The sequence below is a fragment of the Heptranchias perlo genome, unplaced genomic scaffold (assembly GCF_035084215.1).
Source record: "Heptranchias perlo isolate sHepPer1 unplaced genomic scaffold, sHepPer1.hap1 HAP1_SCAFFOLD_1079, whole genome shotgun sequence".
Taxonomy (NCBI): domain Eukaryota; kingdom Metazoa; phylum Chordata; class Chondrichthyes; order Hexanchiformes; family Hexanchidae; genus Heptranchias; species Heptranchias perlo.
In genome coordinates this window covers 865-10000 of record NW_027138299.1, presented here as the reverse complement: position 1 = coordinate 10000, position 9136 = coordinate 865, and the positions used below count along the sequence as shown (strand labels likewise).

At 54.4% G+C, this 9136-nt stretch overlaps 4 pseudogenes; all 4 read left to right on the top strand.

Annotated features, from left to right (window-relative positions):
- Window positions 1-782: 782 nt before the first annotated feature.
- On the top strand, window positions 783-899 carry LOC137307624 (U2 spliceosomal RNA; annotated as a pseudogene).
- Window positions 900-1876: 977 nt separating this feature from the next.
- LOC137307632 (U2 spliceosomal RNA) lies at window positions 1877-1993 on the top strand (annotated as a pseudogene).
- A 2734-nt stretch (window positions 1994-4727) lies between these two features.
- LOC137307636 (U2 spliceosomal RNA) lies at window positions 4728-4844 on the top strand (annotated as a pseudogene).
- A 938-nt stretch (window positions 4845-5782) lies between these two features.
- LOC137307652 (U2 spliceosomal RNA) lies at window positions 5783-5901 on the top strand (annotated as a pseudogene).
- Window positions 5902-9136: the final 3235 nt, after the last annotated feature.

The following is a 9136-nucleotide window of genomic DNA, read 5'->3' as shown; positions in this document are numbered from 1 at the left end:
CCCCGGGGGGGCGGGGTGGGTGATTCTGGGGGTAGTGTCCGGGAGGGTGAGCCTTTTATTCGGCAGGAGGCGTGTGGGGAAATCATCAACCTGTCAGACGATGAGTTGTCACAAATGCCATTGCTTAATGAAAGCTGCGCTCCCGAACTGGACTGACTGTCTGACTGTCTGTCTGTCCGTTTGTCAAGGGGAGGAAAAGGCGGTGGTGGTGGTGAGGGTGGAGCTTTACGCTCAGGAGGGGAGACTTTCCTTCATGCCAATTAATCTGCAGCAGAAAGTCATCCCCCCCCGACTGGGATTCGAAGCCCGGTCCTGACCACGAGACCACCGGGGAGAGCTGCCTCAAGTCCCTGAGGGACCTGGACACGAGGCCGAGGACACACGCACGCCTGCTGCACTGGCAGCAGCGACCAGCAGGGGGCTGACCGGCTGATCCTTCCCTTTCACAGGCAGGCTTTTGGCCCTCGCTCAAACGACAAAGGTGTTCAGAAGGAAGTCCTGGGGGGAAGGCAGGCAGGGAGGGACGGACACAGGGAAGTCCGCACAAAACAGGTCCCCTGGAACCTCTGACCCAGAAAAACGGGTTCCTGGTGAAAGCAGTCCTGCCATTGACATGACAATGGACAGGGCCCGGCAGCTTGAGACACATCTTTCTTTCAATATGCAAGTTCTTTTTAAAAAAGTTTCCTTCCACAGCAGCTCTGAGTGTGAGGGAGAGAGAGAGAGAGACACTGACTCACTGACTGATACTGACACCGACACACACACACACACACACACATATTATTTATTATTATTTTAAATTGATTTTTAGAACAGGGAGATGGAAAAGGGGCTTGCTCTGTCCACTCCACGCATCGACCCAGTATTGCAGTGTTTCTGGGAACGGTGCAGCTCCCTGTGGGGAGATATTCAAAAGGAAAAACAGCTCTTTCCCAGTGTCTCTGTGTGTGTGTGTGTGTGTGTGTGTGTGTGTGTGTGTGTATTATTACTGAGAATAAAGCTGATATATCTCTCTCTCTCTCTCTCTCTCACTCAGAGCTGCTGTGGAAGGAAACCGTTTTAAAAAGAACTTTCTCAGCTCAGTGGTATTTTTTTCTTCTCCAAGGCTGAGTGCCGCTCGCACGTAGCGATATAATTCAAAGTGCAAAATAACTTGGCGTCGTTGACTTTAAACAAGCAGAGTCTGCTTCCAAATGAAAGCTGCGCTCCCGAACTGGACTGACTGTCTGTCTGTCTGTCTGTCTGTCTGTCTGTTTGTCAAGGGGTGGAAAAGGCGGCGGTGGTGGTGAGGGTGGAGCTTTACGCTCAGGAGGGGAGACTTTCTTTCAGAGGTGCCAATTAATCTGCAGCAGAAAGCCATCCCCCCCGACCGGGATTCGAAGCCCGGTCCTGACCACGAGACCACCGGGGAGAGTTGCCTCAAGTCCCTGAGGGACCTGGACACGAGGCCGAATACACACGCACGCCTGCTGCACTGGCAGCAGCGACCAACAGGGGGCTGACCGGCTGATCCTTCCCTTTCACAGGCAGGCTTTTGGCCCTCGCTCAAACGACAAAGGTGTTCAGCAGGAAGTGCTGGGGGGAAGGCAGGCAGGGAGGGACGGACACAGGGAAGTCCGCACAAAACAGGTCCCCTGGAACCTCTGACCCACAAAACCGGGTTCCTGGTGAAAGCAGTCCTGCCATTGACATGACAATGGACAGGGCCCGGCAGCTTGAGGCACATCTTTCTTTCAATAAGCAAGTTCTTTTTAAAAAAGTTTCCTTCCACAGCAGCTCTGAGTGAGAGAGAGAGAGAGAGAGAGAGAGACACTGACTCACTGACTGATACTGACACCGACACACACACACACACACACACACACACACACATATTATTTATTATTATTTTTAATTGATTTTTAGAACAGGGAGATGGAATAGGGGCTTGCTCTGTCCACTCCACGCATCGACCCAGTATTGCAGTGTTTCTGGGAACGGTGCAGCTCCCCGTGGGGAGATATTCAAAAGGAAAATCAGCTCTTTCCCAGTGTCTCTGTGTGTGTGTGTGTGTGTGTGTGTGTGTGTGTGTGTATTATTACTGAGAATAAAGCTGATATCTCTCTCTCTCTCTCTCACTCAGAGCTGCTGTGGAAGGAAACCTTTTTAAAAAGAACTTTCTCAGCTCAGTGGTATTTTTTTCTTCTCCAAGGCTGAGTGCCGCTCGCACGGAGCGATATAATTCAAAGTGCAAAATAACTTGGCGTCGTTGACTTTAAACAAGCAGGGTCTGCTTCCAAATGAAAGCTGCGCTCCCGAACTGGACTGACTGTCTGTCTGTCTGTCTGTCTGTCTGTTTGTCAAGGGGAGGAAAAGGTGGCGGTGGTGGTGGTGAGGGTGGAGCTTTACGCTCAGGGGGGGAGACTTTCTTTCAGAGGTGCCAATTAATCTGCAGCAGAAAGTCATCCCCCCCGACCGGGATTCGAAGCCCGGTCCTGACCACGAGACCACCGGGGAGAGCTGCCTCAAGTCCCTGAGGGACCTGGACACGAGGCCGAGGACACACGCACGCCTGCTGCACTGGCAGCAGCGACCAGCAGGGGTCCGACCGGCTGATCCTTCCCTTTCACAGGCAGGCTTTTGGCCCTCGCTCAAACGACAAAGGTGTTCAGAAGGAAGTCCTGGGGGGAAGGCATGGAGGGACGGACACAGGGAAGTCCGCACAAAACAGGTCCCCTGGAACCTCTGACCCAGAAAACCGGGTTCCTGGTGAAAGCAGTCCTGCCCCGCCCTGCCATTAACATGACAATGGACAGGGCCCGGACCAGGCGCAGCGGACGGTAGCGAGCAGTCGGAGGGTGAAAATCCGCCAGTGGGTGAAAAGGAGAGCCGTGCGGTGAGAGGAGGCGGAAAGCGGTTCGCAGACTTTCGCTGTACCTCCGGCGGGCAGCGCCGCACCTCCGAGCGCTCGGTACCGTCCGCTGCGCCTCGTCCTGCCGCACGCGACGAGCCGTCCCCGGAGGAAATCGGCCTCGGCCTTCCTGAGATATCAGTCTCCAGGTGGGACAGAAAAACCGGGGGCCCCCGGCTCGCTTTCGGCGGCCCGCTAGTCGACTTCCCGTCGTGCGAACGCGATCCTTCCGGTACCCTTCGGTGCCCCTTGCCCGACTCTAGCTCCGGTGGTAAAGCGGAGTCGGTCGGTCTGACGGCCGCCGAGTTAGCAGGCGGAAAGCGGTTTGCAGCCTTTCGCTGTACCTCCGGCGGGCAGCGCCGCACCTCCGAGCGCTCGGTACCGTCCGCTGCGCCTCGTCCTGCCGCACGCGACGAGCCGTCCCCGGAGGAAATCGGCCTCGGCCTTCCTGAGATATCAGCCTCCATACGGGCATCACAAATCAGTGGACATGGTCAGCTGCAAAGCAGTGTCATTACAACCTTTCATAAACGACAGGGCAGCACCGCACTGCACTGCACTGCACTGCACCCCACACTACATCACACTTGCCTGCCTGCCAGCCTGCCGCTGCCTACTCTCACCAGCGGACCAAAGTGAGGATAACACCCCGAAGCAAGCATCTCCCTTGCCGCCCACCAGCCCACACCAATCCCCTTGCCTGCCTCCCACAAATTCCACCAGCGAGGCAAAGTGAAAATCAACCCCCAAAAAACGCACTCCACACCGGCCATCGCCCGCTATACACCCCCCCTGGGGTGAATATTAAGCCCGAGAACACCGACTGTAACCAACCGCAGTGAAAAGTTGAAGTGGCAACTCATTAACCAGATTTACACTTGGCAACTCATAAACCAAATGAACAAAAAATCTGGTTAATGAGTTGCCCAAAATAAATCTGGTTAATGAGTTGCCACTTCAACTTTTCACTGCGGTTGGTTATAGTCGGTGTTCTCGGGCTTAATATTCACCCCGGGGGGGCGGGGTGGGTGATTCTGGGGGTAGTGTCCGGGAGGGTGAGCCTTTTATTCGGCAGGAGGCGTGTGGGGAAATCATCAACCTGTCAGACGATGAGTTGTCACAAATGCCATTGCTTAATGAAAGCTGCGCTCCCGAACTGGACTGACTGTCTGACTGTCTGTCTGTCCGTTTGTCAAGGGGAGGAAAAGGCGGTGGTGGTGGTGAGGGTGGAGCTTTACGCTCAGGAGGGGAGACTTTCCTTCATGCCAATTAATCTGCAGCAGAAAGTCATCCCCCCCCGACTGGGATTCGAAGCCCGGTCCTGCACTGACATGACAATGGACAGGGCCCGGCAGCTTGAGACACATCTTTCTTTCAATAAGCAAGTCCTTTTTAAAAAAGTTTCCTTCCACAGCAGCTCTGAGTGTGAGAGAGAGAGAGAGACACTGACTGACTGACTGATACTGATACTGACACCGACACACACACACATATTATTTATTATTATTTTAAACGACAAAGGTGTTCAGAAGGAAGTCCTGGGGGGAAGGCAGGCAGGGAGGGACGGACACAGGGAAGTCCGCACAAAACAGGTCCCCTGGAACCTCTGACCCAGAAAAACGGGTTCCTGGTGAAAGCAGTCCTGCCATTGACATGACAATGGACAGGGCCCGGCAGCTTGAGACACATCTTTCTTTCAATATGCAAGTTCTTTTTAAAAAAGTTTCCTTCCACAGCAGCTCTGAGTGAGAGAGAGAGAGAGAGAGAGAGAGAGAGACACTGACTCACTGACTGATACTGACACCGACACACACACACACACACACACACACATATTATTTACTTTTATTTTTAATTGAATTTTAGAACAGGGAGATGGAATAGGGGCTTGCTCCGTCCACTCCACGCATCGACCCAGTATTGCAGTGTTTCTGGGAACGGTGCAGCTCCCCGTGGGGAGATATTCAAAAGGAAAATCAGCTCTTTCCCAGTGTCTCTGTGTGTGTGTGTGTGTGTGTGTGTGTGTATTATTACTGAGAATAAAGCTGATATCTCTCTCTCTCTCTCACTCAGAGCTGCTGTGGAAGGAAACCTTTTTAAAAAGAACTTTCTCAGCTCAGTGGTATTTTTTTCTTCTCCAAGGCTGAGTGCCGCTCGCACGTAGCGATATAATTCAAAGTGCAAAATAACTTGGCGTCGTTGACTTGAAACAAGCAGGGTCTGCTTCCAAATGAAAGCTGCGCTCCCGAACTGGACTGACTGTCTGTCTGTCTGTCTGTCTGTCTGTTTGTCAAGGGGAGGAAAAGGCGGTGGTGGTGGTGAGGGTGGAGCTTTACGCTCAGGAGGGGAGACTTTCTTTCAGAGGTGCCAATTAATCTGCAGCAGAAAGTCATCCCCCCCCGACCGGGATTCGAAGCCCGGTCCTGACCACAAGACCACCGGGGAGAGTTGCCTCAAGTCCCTGAGGGACCTGGACACGAGGCCGAGGACACACGCACGCCTGCTGCACTGGCAGCAGCGACCAACAGGGGGCTGACCGGCTGATCCTTCCCTTTCACAGGCAGGCTTTTGGCCCTCGCTGAAACGACAAAGGTGTTCAGAAGGAAGTGCTGGGGGGAAGGCAGGCAGGGAGGGACGGACACAGGGAAGTCCGCACAAAACAGGTCCCCTGGAACCTCTGACCCAGAAAACCGGGTTCCTGGTGAAAGCAGTCCTGCCATTGACAGGAGAATGGACAGGGCCCGGCAGCTTGAGACACATCTTTCTTTCAATAAGCAAGTTCTTTTTAAAAAAGTTTCCTTCCACAGCAGCTCTGAGTGAGAGAGAGAGAGAGAGAGAGAGAGACACTGACTCACTGACTGATACTGACACCGACACACACACACACACATATTATGTACTTTTATTTTTAATTGATTTTTAGAACAGGGAGATGGACTAGGGGCTTGCTCTGTCCACTCTACGCATCGACCCAGTATTGCAGTGTTTCTGGGAACGGTGCAGCTCCCCGTGGGGAGATATTCAAAAGGAAAAACAGCTCTTTCCCAGTGTCTCTGTGTGTGTGTGTGTGTGTGTGTGTGTGTTATTACTGAGAATAAAGCTGATATCTCTCTCTCTCTCTCTCTCTCACTCAGAGCTGCTGTGGAAGGAAACCGTTTTAAAAAGAACTTTCTCAGCTCAGTGGTATTTTTTTCTTCTCCAAGGCTGAGTGCCGCTCGCACGGAGCGATATAATTCAAAGTGCAAAATAACTTGGCGTCGTTGACTTTAAACAAGCAGGGTCTGCTTCCAAATGAAAGCTGCGCTCCCGAACTGGACTGACTGACTGTCTGTCTGTCTGTCTGTTTGTCAAGGGGTGGAAAAGGCGCCGGTGGTGGTGAGGGTGGAGCTTTACGCTCAGGAGGGGAGACTTTCTTTCAGAGGTGCCAATTAATCTGCAGCAGAAAGTCATCCCCCCCGACCGGGATTCGAAGCCCGGTCCTGACCACGAGACCACCGGGGAGAGTTGCCTCAAGTCCCTGAGGGACCTGGACACGAGGCCGAATACACACGCACGCCTGCTGCACTGGCAGCAGCGACCAACAGGGGGCTGACCGGCTGATCCTTCCCTTTCACAGGCAGGCTTTTGGCCCTCGCTCAAACGACAAAGGTGTTCAGAAGGAAGTCCTGGGGGGAAGGCAGGCAGGGAGGGACGGACACAGGGAAGTCCGCACAAAACAGGTCCCCTGGAACCTCTGACCCAGAAAACCGGGTTCCTGGTGAAAGCAGTCCTGCCCCGCCCTGCCATTAACATGACAATGGACAGGGCCCGGACCAGGCGCAGCGGACGGTAGCGAGCAGTCGGAGGGTGAAAATCCGCCAGTGGGTGAAAAGGAGAGCCGTGCGGTGAGAGGAGGCGGAAAGCGGTTCGCAGACTTTCGCTGTACCTCTGGCGGGCAGCGCCGCACCTCCGAGCGCTCGGTACCGTCCGCTGCGCCTCGTCCTGCCGCACGCGACGAGCCGTCCCCGGAGGAAATCGGCCTCGGCCTTCCTGAGATATCAGTCTCCAGGTGGGACAGAAAAACCGGGGGCCCCCGGCTCGCTTTCGGCGGCCCGCTAGTCGACTTCCCGTCGTGCGAACGCGATCCTTCCGGTACCCTTCGGTGCCCCTTGCCCGACTCTAGCTCCGGTGGTAAAGCGGAGTCGGTCGGTCTGACGGCCGCCGAGTTAGCAGGCGGAAAGCGGTTTGCAGCCTTTCGCTGTACCTCCGGCGGGCAGCGCCGCACCTCCGAGCGCTCGGTACCGTCCGCTGCGCCTCGTCCTGCCGCACGCGACGAGCCGTCCCCGGAGGAAATCGGCCTCGGCCCTCCTGAGATATCAGCCTCCATACGGGCGTCACAAATCAGTGGACATGGTCAGCTGCAAAGCAGTGTCATTACAACCTTTCATAAACGACAGGGCAGCACTGCACCGCACTGCACTGCACCCCACACTACATCACACTTGCCTGCCTGCCTGCCTGCCTGCCTGCCTGCCTGCCTGCCGCTGCCTACTCTCACCAGCGGACCAAAGTGAGGATAACACCCCGAAGCAAGCATCTCCCTTGCCGCCCACCAGCCCACACCAATCCCCTTGCCTGCCTCCCACAAATTCCACCAGCGAGGCAAAGTGAAAATCAACCCCCAAAAAACGCACTCCACACCGGCCATCGCCCGCTATACACCCCCCCTGGGGCGAATATTAAGCCCGAGAACACCGACTGTAACCAACCGCAGTGAAAAGTTGAAGTGGCAACTCATTAACCAGATTTACACTTGGCAACTCATAAACCAAATGAACAAAAAATCTGGTTAATGAGTTGCCCAAAATAAATCTGGTTAATGAGTTGCCACTTCAACTTTTCACTGCGGTTGGTTACAGTCGGTGTTCTCGGGCTTAATATTCACCCCGGGGGGGGGGTGATTCTGGGGGTAGTGTCCGGGAGGGTGAGCCTTTTATTCGGCAGGAGGCGTGTGGGGAAATCATCAACCTGTCAGACGATGAGTTGTCACAAACGCCATTGCTTAATGAAAGCTGCGCTCCCGAACTGGACTGACTGTCTGACTGTCTGTCTGTCCGTTTGTCAAGGGGAGGAAAAGGCGGTGGTGGTGGTGGTGAGGGTGGAGCTTTACGCTCAGGAGGGGAGACTTTCCTTCATGCCAATTAATCTGCAGCAGAAAGTCATCCCCCCCCGACTGGGATTCGAAGCCCGGTCCTGACCACGAGACCACCGGGGAGAGCTGCCTCAAGTCCCTGAGGGACCTGGACACGAGGCCGAGGACACACGCACGCCTGCTGCACTGGCAGCAGCGACCAGCAGGGGGCTGACCGGCTGATCCTTCCCTTTCACAGGCAGGCTTTTGGCCCTCGATTAAACGACAAAGGTGTTCAGAAGGAAGTCCTGGGGGGAAGGGAGGGAGGCAGGGAAATCAGCACAAAGCAGGTCCCCTGGAATCTCACACCTGCGTCCCAGAAAACAGGTCTCCTGGTCAAAGCAGTCCTGCCCCGTCCTGCCATTAACGTGACAATGGACAGGGCCCCGGCAGCTTGAGACACATCTTTTTTTCAATATGCAAGTTCTTTTTAAAAAGGTTTCCTTCCACAGCAGCTCTGAGTAAGAGTGAGAGAGAGAGAGAGAGAGAGAGAGAGACTGACACTGACACTGACACTGACACTGACACACACACACACACACACACACACACCGTCTCCCATCCGATTGGTGGACTATGGGATTGAAAATCGAACTTTGAGTTTCAATGCAGGGGGGAGAGCGCGAACGCAGCCCCTCCCAACTACCACACGCGCGTTGTTGTTGTTGTAATATAGAACTGCAAGTTGCCGTTGTCGTGGTCGTTTCGAATCAGCACAAAGTAGGTGCCTCCCTGGAATGTCACACCTGCGTCCCAGAAAACAGGTCTCCCGGTCAAAGCAGTCCCGCCCCCGCCCTGGGATTAACATGACAACGGACAGGGCCCAGTCAGGGAGCAGCTTGAGAGACACCTTTCAATAGGCACTTCTGAAACATTAACGCCTTGTTTCTTCCGACAGTTTAACCAGCGATTAACATGACAACGGACAGGGCCCAGTCAGGGAGCAGCTTGAGAGACGTCTTTCAATAGGCGCTTCTGAAACATTAACGCCTTGTTTCTTTCGACAGTTTAACCAGCCTTTAACACGCCTTGTGTTTTTATTTCCCATTTCCAGCCAGCCAGCCAGCCAGCCA